Genomic DNA, 13,765 nt, shown 5'->3' with positions numbered 1-13,765 from the left:
GTAGTAACATAGTGTCCCACCCGTAGTGAGACAGTACATACTGTAGTAACAGAGTGTCCCACCCATAGTGAGACAGTACATACTGTAGTAACAGAGTGTCCCCCCGTAGTGAGACAGTACATACTGTAGTAACAGAGTGTCCCCCCCGTAGTGAGACAGTACATAGTAACAGTGTGTCCCCCCCGTAGTGAGACAGTACATAGTAACAGAGTGTCCCACCCGTAGTGAGACAGTACATAGTAACAGTGTGTCCCCCCCGTAGTGAGACAGTACATAGTAACAGAGTGTCCCCCGTAGTGAGACAGTACATGGTAACAGAGTGTCCCCCCCGTAGTGAGACAGTACATACTGTAGTAACAGAGTGTCCCCCCGTAGTGAGACAGTACATAGTAACAGAGTGTCCCCCCGTAGTGAGACAGTACATAGTAACAGTGTGTCCCCCCCGTAGTGAGACAGTACATACTGTAGTAACAGAGTGTCCCCCCGTAGTGAGACAGTACATACTGTAGTAACAGAGTGTCCCCCCCGTAGTGAGACAGTACATACTGTAGTAACAGAGTGTCCCCCCCGTAGTGAGACAGTACATGGTAACAGAGTGTCCCCCGTAGTGAGACAGTACATAGTAACAGAGTGTCCCCCCGTAGTGAGACAGTACATAGTAACAGAGTGTCCCCCCCGTAGTGAGACAGTACATAGTAACAGAGTGTCCCCCGTAGTGAGACAGTACATACTGTAGTAACAGAGTGTCCCCCCGTAGTGAGACAGTACATAGTAACAGAGTGTCCCCCCCGTAGTGAGACAGTACATAGTAACAGAGTGTCCCCCGTAGTGAGACAGTACATAGTAACAGAGTGTCCCCCCGTAGTGAGACAGTACATGGTAACAGTGTGTCCCCCCGTAGTGAGACAGTACATACTGTAGTAACAGTGTGTCCCCCCGTAGTGAGACAGTACATACTGTAGTAACAGAGTGTCCCCCCGTAGTGAGACAGTACATAGTAACAGAGTGTCCCCCGTAGTGAGACAGTACATAGTAACAGAGTGTCCCCCCGTAGTGAGACAGTACATAGTAACAGAGTGTCCCCCCGTAGTGAGACAGTACATGGTAACAGTGTGTCCCCCCGTAGTGAGACAGTACATGGTAACAGAGTGTCCCCCGTAGTGAGACAGTACATAGTAACAGAGTGTCCACCCGTAGTGAGACAGTACATAGTAACAGAGTGTCCACCCGTAGTGAGACAGTACATAGTAACAGAGTGTCCACCCGTAGTGAGACAGTACATAGTAACAGAGTGTCCCCCCCGTAGTGAGACAGTACATAGTAACAGAATGTCCCCTGTAGTGAGACAGTACATAGTAACAGAGTGTCCCCCCCGTAGTGAGACAGTACATAGTAACAGAGTGTCCCCTGTAGTGAGACAGTACATGGTAACAGAGTGTCCCCTGTAGTGAGACAGTACATAGTAACAGAGTGTCCCCCCCGTAGTGAGACAGTACATAGTAACAGAGTGTCCCCCCCATAGTGAGACAGTACATAGTAACAGAGTGTCCCCCCCGTAGTGAGACAGGACCTGTTGTGTTTGCTTGTGTGTCCCAGCTGCCAGATGACTACCTGTCCACCGCGGTGTCGGTGATGTTTGGGACGCACCTGGTGAAGGATGGTAATCTCTTCCCTGAGCTGGCTCCTCTGCTGTCCCGGGCCAGTCCTGCTGACCTCAAGGCTTTGCCTCCACTGCAGAACAACGCCAACGTGTGAGTGACAGAAGACAGTGCTGCTATGTTTCAGTGTTCGGCTGAGTGTGAGTGATAGACAGTGCTGCTATGTTTCAGTGTTGGACTGAGTGTGAGTGACAGACAGTGCTGCTGTGTTTCAGTGTTGGACTGAGTGTGAGTGACAGACAGTGCTGCTATGTTTCAGTGTTGGACTGAGTGTGAGTGACAGACAGTGCTGCTGTGTTTCAGTGTTGGACTGAGTGTGAGTGACAGACAGTGCTGCTATGTTTCAGTGTTGGACTGAGTGTGAGTGACAGACAGTGCTGCTGTGTTTCAGTGTTCGGCTGAGTGTGAGTGACAGACAGTGCTGCTATGTTTCAGTGTTCGGCTGAGTGTGAGTGACAGACAGTGCTGCTATGTTTCAGTGTTCGGCTGAGTGTGAGTGACAGACAGTGCTGCTATGTTTCAGTGTTGGACTGAGTGTGAGTGACAGACAGTGCTGCTATGTTTCAGTGTTGGACTGAGTGTGAGTGACAGACAGTGCTGCTATGTTTCAGTGTTGGACTGAGTGTGAGTGACAGACAGTGCTGCTGTGTTTCAGTGTTGGACTGAGTGTGAGTGACAGACAGTGCTGCTATGTTTCAGTGTTGGACTGAGTGTGAGTGACAGACAGTGCTGCTGTGTTTCAGTGTTCGGCTGAGTGTGAGTGACAGACAGTGCTGCTATGTTTCAGTGTTCGGCTGAGTGTGAGTGACAGACAGTGCTGCTATGTTTCAGTGTTCGGCTGAGTGTGAGTGACAGACAGTGCTGCTATGTTTCAGTGTTGGACTGAGTGTGAGTGACAGACAGTGCTGCTGTGTTTCAGTGTTGGACTGAGTGTGAGTGACAGACAGTGCTGCTGTGTTTCAGTGTTGGACTGAGTGTGAGTGACAGACAGTGCTGCTGTGTTTCAGTGTTGGACTGAGTGTGAGTGACAGACAGTGCTGCTGTGTTTCAGTGTTGGACTGAGTGTGAGTGACAGACAGTGCTGCTGTGTTTCAGTGTTGGACTGAGTGTGAGTGACAGGCAGTGCTGCTATGTTTCAGTGTTGGACTGAGTGTGAGTGACAGACAGTGCTGCTGTGTTTCAGTGTTGGACTGAGTGTGAGTGACAGACAGTGCTGATATGTTTCAGTGTTCGGCTGAGCAATCAAAAGAATACTGTCACTCATTTCAATATATATTTCAATATATTTAGTCCTGTGCACTGTTGTGTGAATGATCATCCAATAGCACAGTCAGAAGCAATAATTTAAGGATAAAAATTACACATCAGTGTTGGGCAAGTTACTTTCAAAATTTAATATACTACATATTACTAGTTACTTTCATTTGAAAGTAATAAGTTACGTTACAATATTACTGTCTGTGTAGAGTAACTCATTACTTATTGCACTACCTTTGCATTACTTTCACAAAAATAACTGCAGTAGCAGAATGACATCGCATCCCTGGGACCATCCCAAAAAACAATTTAAACTGTCTTGAAGTCAGTGTAAAGTTTTGTAAACTGTCCAAAATTCTAAATGTTATCCTTTTCCTTCCTGTTATTGTCATCCATAGTGGTTATTTGCATAAAACACACAATTTGATTAGTAAATTATTGTATCTTTATTATTATTTATGTGCTTTGATTTTTTTTTTAAACTCAATTTGTAACTTGTGTTACTTGACAAAGTAACTGGTATAATAATAATACTGAAATCCTATTGGTAACAACTGTTATATTACTGAGTTACTGCTAAAAGTAATATATTACATGTAATATGTTACTTTTGTAATGAGTTACCCCAACACTGCACATTATCTACACACACCTACGAATACATAGGAATTCTGGGTTGCTGTTTGAATGGTATTTGAAGTAGACATATTTTTCCTCTTGCTCAACAAAATCAAGGTAGCGGGAAGACTTCCACCTGGGAAAAGCACGTTTCTGCCATTTTGCATCTAAGCTTCCTCAGTACATGCCCATGTCAACTGAGAGGAACATTAATTGCGATGAAAAAAGTGGTATATCGCTTTTTGAAAACTCAACTTCAATTTGATATGAGTAACCATTTTTTATTTGTAACCAATTTTCTTACTGAAGTCAAAATAATTAATGATACTACTTGTTATAAGAAAATAAATATACAGAGTTGGTTTCCACTTTATGTACACCTCCCCTTTTATGCACAGCCTCGACAGTGTGTTACCTATATGAATACATCATTAGTATAAAGCATGTAGTCAAGAGGTTCAATTGAATGGAACAGTGTGCAAGACATGTGATTTAAATTATTTTGAATATGGTATTATAGTTGAGGCCAGATGCGCTGGTTACAGCATTTCAGAAACAGACCCTGGGATTTTTGTGCAAAATAACTGTCTCAGTGTCTAAGCAGAAGGACCAGTGATGAGAAGGGCATCTCAGAGCATAGAGACACTGCATGAAATAGGCCACGCCCATCACGGGGGAAAAGCTCCGTTCATTTCCACACACCAGCGTCATTTTCCTTGAATTAAACATAGCTAAAAGCTGTTGTGTGGTGGGCTGCGCAGACAACAAATGTAAAAAATCGCCAGTTATAGTTTTTTTGTACTCCTGAGCAAAACAAGGAAGCCATTGAGAATTGGCGAGAAGAAAAATGTGGATCTAGCTGTCAGGAAGTAAGTTGGAGTGTTCATCTTCCGTATATACGATCTTTTTGTGCAACACGCAACCATGCACGTGACATAGGAGAACGCCAGGATTGGAGGGGGGGTTTGTGACTAACTGTTAGCTGGAGCTGAGTGCTCCAGCTAACATCTAGCTCCTTTCTGTCAGCTGAGTGCTCCAGCTAACATCTAGCTCCTTTCTGCCAGCTGAGTGCTCCAGCTAACATCTAGCTCCTTTCTGTCAGCTGAGTGCTCCAGCTAACATCTAGCTCCTTTCTGTCAGCTGAGTGCTCCAGCTAACATCTAGCTCCTTTCTGCCAGCTGAGTGCTCCAGCTAACATCTAGCTCCTTTCTGCCAGCTGAGTGCTCCAGCTAACATCTAGCTCCTTTCTGTCAGCTGAGTGCTCCAGCTAACATCTAGCTCCTTTCTGTCAGCTGAGTGCACCAGCTAACATCTAGCTCCTTTCTGCCAGCTGAGTGCTCCAGCTAACATCTAGCTCCTTTCTGCCAGCTGAGTGCTCCAGCTAACATCTAGCTCCTTTCTGCCAGCTGAGTGCTCCAGCTAACATCTAGCTCCTTTCTGTCAGCTGAGTGCTCCAGCTAACATCTAGCTCCTTTCTGTCAGCTGAGTGCTCCAGCTAACATCTAGCTCCTTTCTGTCAGCTGAGTGCTCCAGCTAACATCTAGCTCCTTTCTGCCAGCTGAGTGCTCCAGCTAACATCTAGCTCCTTTCTGTCAGCTGAGTGCTCCAGCTAACATCTAGCTCCTTTCTGCCAGCTGAGTGCTCCAGCTAACATCTAGCTCCTTTCTGTCAGCTCAGTGCTCCAGCTAACATCTAGCTCCTTTCTGTCAGCTGAGTGCTCCAGCTAACATCTAGCTCCTTTCTGCCAGCTGAGTGCTCCAGCTAACATCTAGCTCCTTTCTGTCAGCTGAGTGCTCCAGCTAACATCTAGCTCCTTTCTGTCAGCTGAGTGCTCCAGCTAACATCTAGCTCCTTTCTGTCAGCTGAGTGCTCCAGCTAACATCTAGCTCCTTTCTGTCAGCTGAGTGCTCCAGCTAACATCTAGCTCCTTTCTGCCAGCTGAGTGCTCCAGCTAACATCTAGCTCCTTTCTGTCAGCTGAGTGCTCCAGCTAACATCTAGCTCCTTTCTGTCAGCTGAGTGCTCCAGCTAACATCTAGCTCCTTTCTGTCAGCTCAGTGCTCCAGCTAACATCTAGCTCCTTTCTGTCAGCTGAGTGCTCCAGCTAACATCTAGCTCCTTTCTGCCAGCTGAGTGCTCCAGCTAACATCTAGCTCCTTTCTGTCAGCTGAGTGCTCCAGCTAACATCTAGCTCCTTTCTGTCAGCTGAGTGCTCCAGCTAACATCCAGCTCCTTTCTGCCAGCTGAGTGCTCCAGCTAACATCTAGCTCCTTTCTGTCAGCTGAGTGCTCCAGCTAACATCTAGCTCCTTTCTGTCAGCTGAGTGCTCCAGCTAACATCTAGCTCCTTTCTGTCAGCTGAGTGCTCCAGCTAACATCTATCTCCTTTCTGTCAGCTGAGTGCTCCAGCTAACATCTAGCTCCTTTCTGTCAGCTGAGTGCACCAGCTAACATCTAGCTCCTTTCTGTCAGCTGAGTGCTCCAGGGGCGCTGAAGGGACTCGGCTCCCTCGTCCGTGGGGTGAAGGTGGAGGCCTTGTGGAAGCTGCCTGCTGACACCCTGCTGGCGGCTTTACCTGAGATGGTCCTACACAAAGCAGGCCTCAGCCCTCCACAAGCCAATGCTGTTGCCACCAAACTATGGGTACAAACACACACATGTACACACACATACACAGTGGTGGGAGTTAAATGCATGCATATATATCGATTCAAGGGTTTTTACACAGAAATATATCTTGTTTTGAAATGTTATTGGGATATGTAATGGGCTTTAAATGTACTCAAATGAATGAGAATTACAATATCTTATGATAAATTGCAATATTGAATACTTTATTATTATTATTATTATTATTATTACTAGAAATTGAGCCCGCTCCATTCTAGCGTCCCTCGCTGCCTTGCCCGCTGAACTGTCAGTGCTAATTTCTACTGTGCCTCTTTGTCGTCATCACCACGCCTCCTCTTCCTCCTCCTCAGCGCTAATTTCTACCGTGCCTCGTTGGTTTGCTCTCGAGGTCTCGCCTGCTTCGCGGGCTCGCAGACAGCTCTGCTGCTGCACGGCCTCACCCGCTCCTGCGCTTTGCGTTTGAAACCGTTGAGCAATTGTGTGCCGCCGCGCCTACTGCCGCCCAATTATATTAGTACGATTATTATTATTATTGTTATTGTTGTTGTTGTTGTTATTGTTGTTGTTCTTGGTGGTGCTGGTGGTAGTAGTAGTAGTAGTAGTAGTAGTGGTGGTATTGAGGCCAAAGTATCTTATTACTGTCATAACTCTTTCTCTATATTAACTATTCTCACTACTAACACAAACCCACATACACACAAGGTGGGTTTCCATCCAACTGTTTGTATGAAAATTTTCGATTTGCGCATTAAAAACCTGGAGACGTGGCAAAATTTGAAAAAAAAAAAAAAAATAGCAAAAAAGTTTTTAGGCATGGGGGAGGTGGAAAAGTCGGTGTATCGATAAAAGATAAATGCAATTTAGTGCAGTTGAAACGGATTAAGTGAATCTTCCGCTGTGTCTGGTTAACCAAACCCTCAAGTAACCAAACTCAGTACGTTACATATCTGCACACACTAAATACATCAGGTGAATATGATGCACGCTACATATCTGCACATACTAAATACATCGGGTAAATATGCAGCACATATTTAGGCACAATCTTAATTAAGGGGTTATTAATTAAGGTGTGCACGTCTGCCTGCAAGGCACATATCAACTCCCAATATTCGCATAATAGGAGTGGATGGAAACATGCATAATTTTGCATTGTCTCTTGCTGATTTTCTGAAAATTTGTCAAAATTGTACATACATTTGGAAACCCAACTACACACATACACACACACACACACACACTTTTCTTTTGGTAATTGAATTTGACAAATCTTCCCTTGTTGAAGCTGGTCGTGACAGGTTGTGTTGTCTTGTTCTGTGCAGGGTTCTCCATCTGTGATCGGCTGGTTGGATAACGTGGAGCCTCTCCTCTCCAGCACACCGCTGCTCAGTGTCATGTCCAGGACCCCTCAGCTGGTGGCCGACAGCACCTCTGTCTTCAGATGAGAGTGGAACACACAGCAGGTGGAAGCCCCCCCCCCACACACACACACACACCCACACACACACACACACACACACACACACCAAACAGCTGTGAACCTACCTCCGCCCACAAAGGATGCAGGCACCCTTTGGGCCAAGCAGTAAGAAGATGCATGTTTCATCAAATTTGGAGCAGATTTGTCGGAGTTATGGCCTTTCAAAGTTTTACATTTTGACCTTCAACTAATAGCGCCCCCATAAAAAGGCAAATGCACAAATTAATTAAAACAAGAACAAATTAAAGTTTGCCCAGAAGTTTAATCAAACGTATTAAAACTTAATAAAACAAATGATAGAGTCGTCCACTAGCAGAATACCTGTGCAGTGTATCGTAGCAGAATACCTGTGCAGTGTATCGTGCTGCCTATAGCCATTGCGCAGCATCGCAAGTTCGCCCATTAATCTGCACGGGCCTTTGCTCACAGAGTTGGCATGCAGCCTTTCCTCTCTCTCCCCAGAGGGTTTTCATAGTCCACTTCCCTGGCTGATTCCAACAGGTGTGCTTCTCCACTCTGGAGCTCTGGAACATCTGCACATAAAGCGTACAGGAGACGAAAGCTCTGAAGCAGCAAGTTACAAACGACCGTTCGCACAACATCACACTTATTATAATGTAGAGGGGGGGGGGTGATAAATACATGTGTGTACATATGTTACATATACATACATGTTACAATACATATGTTACATATACATACATGTTACAATACATATGTTTTTCCTGTTTCCTTCCCAGGCTATAGCTATATTCAGAGAAGTGGATGATACGAAACTAAAAGTCATTAAAAAAGACTACCTGTAAGTGCAATAAGTTTCTGTGTGTGTGTGTGTGTGTGTGTGTGTGTGTGTGTGTGTGTGTGTGTGTGTGCGCGTGCGTGCGTGTGCGTGTGTGCGTGTGTGCGTGCGCGGTCTGTAACTTTGAGATGAATGGGCATCCTTTCTGTACTCATTCCTGTCGTCCTCGATCCAGAGGCTCTGAACACTGTTAGTCTCACAGGGCTGTTGTCATGTGAAATCCCTGTAACTCCAATCAGAGTTATTTTCAATGTTCTACTTCAATTGGAGGATTTGGTGCTTCTCTACAGGATGAGAAGATCATCTGCGCTCTTTGTCTCATGAAACCTTCTAAACCCACTGAATAATGTCACAAATTCAGTCCCATCAGGCCAAAAACAAGGCTGTTTCTCTGAGTTCCTCAAAAGGGGATATTTTGGAGGTACAGGGCTTTTCAGAGTCTCCGTTCACTATGTTGCTCCTTCATGGTCTGTCAGTATTTTACAGATTGATGTGTACATGCTATTGACATGCTGTGACTATTGACTGACACTTTGTCTAAGCAGGACCCTGGGGACAGTGGGTCAGGGTATGAGCTGCAAGGTCTTAGAGAAGCTCATCAAGGCCGATCGCTTGTTTGCAGCCGTGAAAAGAATCCTGGTCTTCCTCAGAAGGCAGCCTGTTCTCCTCCACACCTCACTGGTAAATAACACAGCTCGTTCTCCTCCACACCTCACTGGTAAATATCACAACCTGTTCTCCTCCACACCTCACTGGTAAATAACACAGCTCGTTCCCCTCCACACCTCACTGGTAAATATCACAACCTGTTCTCCTCCACACCTCACTGGTAAATAACACAGCTCGTTCTCCTCCACACCTCACTGGTAAATATCACAGCTCGTTCTCCTCCACACCTCACTGGTAAATAACACAGCTTATACCATGGTCTGGGTGAATACTCGATTCTGATTGGCTGCAAGGTGTCCATTAAAAAGTGATATTGTACAGTGATAATGGACACCTAGCTAAATGGTCTGTTCACCGTTCATATCAATGCGCCATAGTTTCATCAGTGTTATCAGGAGAGCAGTTTGAGCTCTATACCCCCGTTAAGGGTTAATATGACAATTTTGGACGTTGAGAAGAAAATTGACTCGGTCAAAGTCAGTATTTAAATCACCCCTGTGTGCTCAGTTTATCAAAAATAACTCTTATTTACAATTTTGATTTTCGTTTCGGACATTTCTAACCTCGCGTCACCAGGCTCTTCTCGGCGACAAAGGAGATTTCCCTCGGCTTGTGCACGAGCGGGGGCCTTTGAGAGAGAGAGAGAGAGAGAGAGAGAGAGTGAGAGAGCGAGAGAGCGAGAGAGCGAGAGAGAGAGAGAGAGAGAGAGAGAGAGAGAGAGAACTCTCTCTGCATGTCACCACAACAGCACACGCAGTGCGAGCCCCCGCTGCTCTGTCACTTCCTGAAACTCTTCGCTCTTAAATGTTAATATACTTGGCCAATACGTATCTATCATACAAAATAAAGCAAGCTGCCAAACGGTAATGTCTTCATTTAATGTAGAACGCAAAACATCGTTAAACCCGCATTCCTGTGATAAAATTAACGTTTGAGTCGGCTTTAAAACAGAGGGTGGTGGAAGTGGGAGGGACTATTTTATTTCGTGGAAGACTGATTTACAGTATGAATAACAGACATTTAGCCATTTAGATTGCTTTATTTATTACACATGGAAATATAAATGACTGGTCTTATTGTTTTGTTGGCAAGTGACCATGGTATAAGCGGGTTAATGCCCTTCGAGGTGTACATTATCACTTTTTAAGGGACTTCGCGGAGGCAACCATCCTCGGCTTCGCCTCGGACGGTTCACGCCTCTCGCGTCGTCCCTTAAAAAGTGATAATGTACACCTCGTCGGGCATTAACCCTTACTCGTTCTCCTCCACACCTCACTGGTAAATATCACAACCTGTCCTCCACACCTCACTGGTAAATAACACAGCTCGTTCTCCTCCACACCTCACTGGTAAATAACACAGCTCGTTCTCCTCCACACCTCACTGGTAAATAACACAACCTGTTCTCCTCTACACCTCACTGGTAAATAACACAGCTCGTTCTCCTCCACACCTCACTGGTAAATAACACAGCTCGTTCTCCTCCACACCTCACTGGTAAATAACACAACCTATTCTCCTCCACACCTCACTGGTAAATAACACAGCTCGTTCTCCTCCACACCTCACTGGTAAATAACACAGCTCGTTCTCCTCCACACCTCACTGGTAAATAACGCAACCTGTTCTCCTCCACACCTCACTGGTAAATAACACAGCTCGTTCTCCTCCACACCTCACTGGTAAATAACGCAACCTGTTCTCCTCCACACCTCACTGGTAAATGTCACAGCTCGTTCTCCTCCACACCTCACTGGTAAATAACACAGCTCGTTCTCCTCCACACCTCAATGGTAAATAACACAGCTCGTTCTCCTCCACACCTCACTGGTAAATGTCACAGCTCGTTCTCCTCCACACCTCACTGGTAAATAACACAGCTCGTTCTCCTCCACACCTCACTGGTAAATAACACAACCTGTTCTCCTCCACACCTCACTGGTAAATAACGCAACCTGTTCTCCTCCACACCTCACTGGTAAATGTCACAGCTCGTTCTCCTCCACACCTCACTGGTAAATAACACAGCTCGTTCTCCTCCACACCTCACTGGTAAATAACACAACCTGTTCTCCTCCACACCTCACTGGTAAATAACGCAACCTGTTCTCCTCCACACCTCACTGGTAAATGTCACAGCTCGTTCTCCTCCACACCTCACTGGTAAATATCACAACCTGTTCTCCTCCACACCTCACTGGTAAATAACACAACCTGTTCTCCTCCACACCTCACTGGTAAATAACACAACCTGTTCTCCTCCACACCTCACTGGTAAATAACACAACCTGTTCTCCTCCACACCTCACTGGTAAATAACACAGCTCGTTCTCCTCCACACCTCACTGGTAAATAACACAGCTCGTTCTCCTCCACACCTCACTGGTAAATAACACAGCTCGTTCTCCTCCACACCTCACTGGTAAATAACACAGCTCGTTCTCCTCCACACCTCACTGGTAAATAACACAACCTGTTCTCCTCCACACCTCACTGGTAAATAACACAGCTCGTTCTCCTCCACACCTCACTGGTAAATAACACAGCTCGTTCTCCTCCACACCTCACTGGTAAATAACACAGCTCGTTCTCCTCCACACCTCACTGGTAAATAACACAGCTCGTTCTCCTCCACACCTCACTGGTAAATAACACAACCTGTTCTCCTCCACACCTCACTGGTAAATAACACAACCTGTTCTCCTCCACACCTCACTGGTAAATAACACAGCCTGTTCTCCTCCACACCTCACTGGTAAATAACACAGCTCGTTCTCCTCCACACCTCACTGGTAAATAACACAGCTCGTTCTCCACACCTCACTGGTAAATAACACAGCCTGTTCTCCACACCTCACTGGTAAATAACACAACCTGTTCTCCTCCACACCTCACTGGTAAATAACACAACCTGTTCTCCTCCACACCTCACTGGTAAATAACACAGCCTGTTCTCCACACCTCACTGATAAATAACACAGCTCGTTCTCCTCCACACCTCACTGGTAAATAACACAGCCTGTTCTCCTCCACACCTCACTGGTAAATAACACAACCTGTTCTCCACACCTCACTGGTAAATAACACAGCCTGTTCTCCACACCTCACTGGTAAATAACACAACCTGTTCTCCACACCTCACTGGTAAATAACACAACCTGTTCTCCACACCTCACTGGTAAATAACACAACCTGTTCTCCACACCTCACTGGTAAATAACACAACCTGTTCTCCTCCACACCTCACTGGTAAATAACACAACCTGTTCTCCACACCTCACTGGTAAATAACACAACCTGTTCTCCACACCTCACTGGTAAATAACACAGCCTGTTCTCCACACCTCACTGGTAAATAACACAGCTCGTTCTCCTCCACACCTCACTGGTAAATAACACAGCCTGTTCTCCTCCACACCTCACTGGTAAATAACACAACCTGTTCTCCACACCTCACTGGTAAATAACACAGCCTGTTCTCCACACCTCACTGGTAAATAACACAGCTCGTTCTCCTCCACACCTCACTGGTAAATAACACAACCTGTTCTCCACACCTCACTGGTAAATAACACAACCTGTTCTCCACACCTCACTGGTAAATAACACAGCCTGTTCTCCACACCTCACTGGTAAATAACACAACCTGTTCTCCACACCTCACTGGTAAATAACACAACCTGTTCTCCACACCTCACTGGTAAATAACACAGCCTGTTCTCCACACCTCACTGGTAAATAACACAACCTGTTCTCCTCCACACCTCACTGGTAAATAACACAACCTGTTCTCCTCCACACCTCACTGGTAAATAACACAACCTGTTCTCCACACCTCACTGGTAAATAACACAACCTGTTCTCCTCCACACCTCACTGGTAAATAACACAACCTGTTCTCCTCCACACCTCACTGGTAAATAACACAACCTGTTCTCCACACCTCACTGGTAAATAACACAACCTGTTCTCCACACCTCACTGGTAAATAACACAACCTGTTCTCCTCCACACCTCACTGGTAAATAACACAACCTGTTCTCCACACCTCACTGGTAAATAACACAACCTGTTCTCCACACCTCACTGGTAAATAACACAACCTGTTCTCCACACCTCACTGGTAAATAACACAGCCTGTTCTCCTCCACACCTCACTGGTAAATAACACAACCTGTTCTCCACACCTCACTGGTAAATAACACAACCTGTTCTCCACACCTCACTGGTAAATAACACAACCTGTTCTCCACACCTCACTGGTAAATAACACAACCTGTTCTCCACACCTCACTGGTAAATAACACAACCTGTTCTCCTCCACACCTCACTGGTAAATAACACAACCTGTTCTCCTCCACACCTCACTGGTAAATAACACAACCTGTTCTCCACACCTCACTGGTAAATAACACAACCTGTTCTCCTCCACACCTCACTGGTAAATAACACAACCTGTTCTCCACACCTCACTGGTAAATAACACAACCTGTTCTCCTCCACACCTCACTGGTAAATAACACAGCCTGTTCTCCTCCACACCTCACTGGTAAATAACACAACCTGTTCTCCTCCACACCTCACTGGTAAATAACACAACCTGTTCTCCACACCTCACTGGTAAATAACACAACCTGTTCTCCTCCACACCTCAC

The sequence above is a fragment of the Poromitra crassiceps genome (genome assembly GCF_964638095.1).
Source record: "Poromitra crassiceps genome assembly, contig: HAP1_SCAFFOLD_85, whole genome shotgun sequence".
In the NCBI taxonomy this organism is placed as follows: domain Eukaryota; kingdom Metazoa; phylum Chordata; class Actinopteri; order Beryciformes; family Melamphaidae; genus Poromitra; species Poromitra crassiceps.
The sequence above is the reverse complement of the archived record's forward strand: the minus strand, read 5'-3'. Positions refer to the sequence as shown.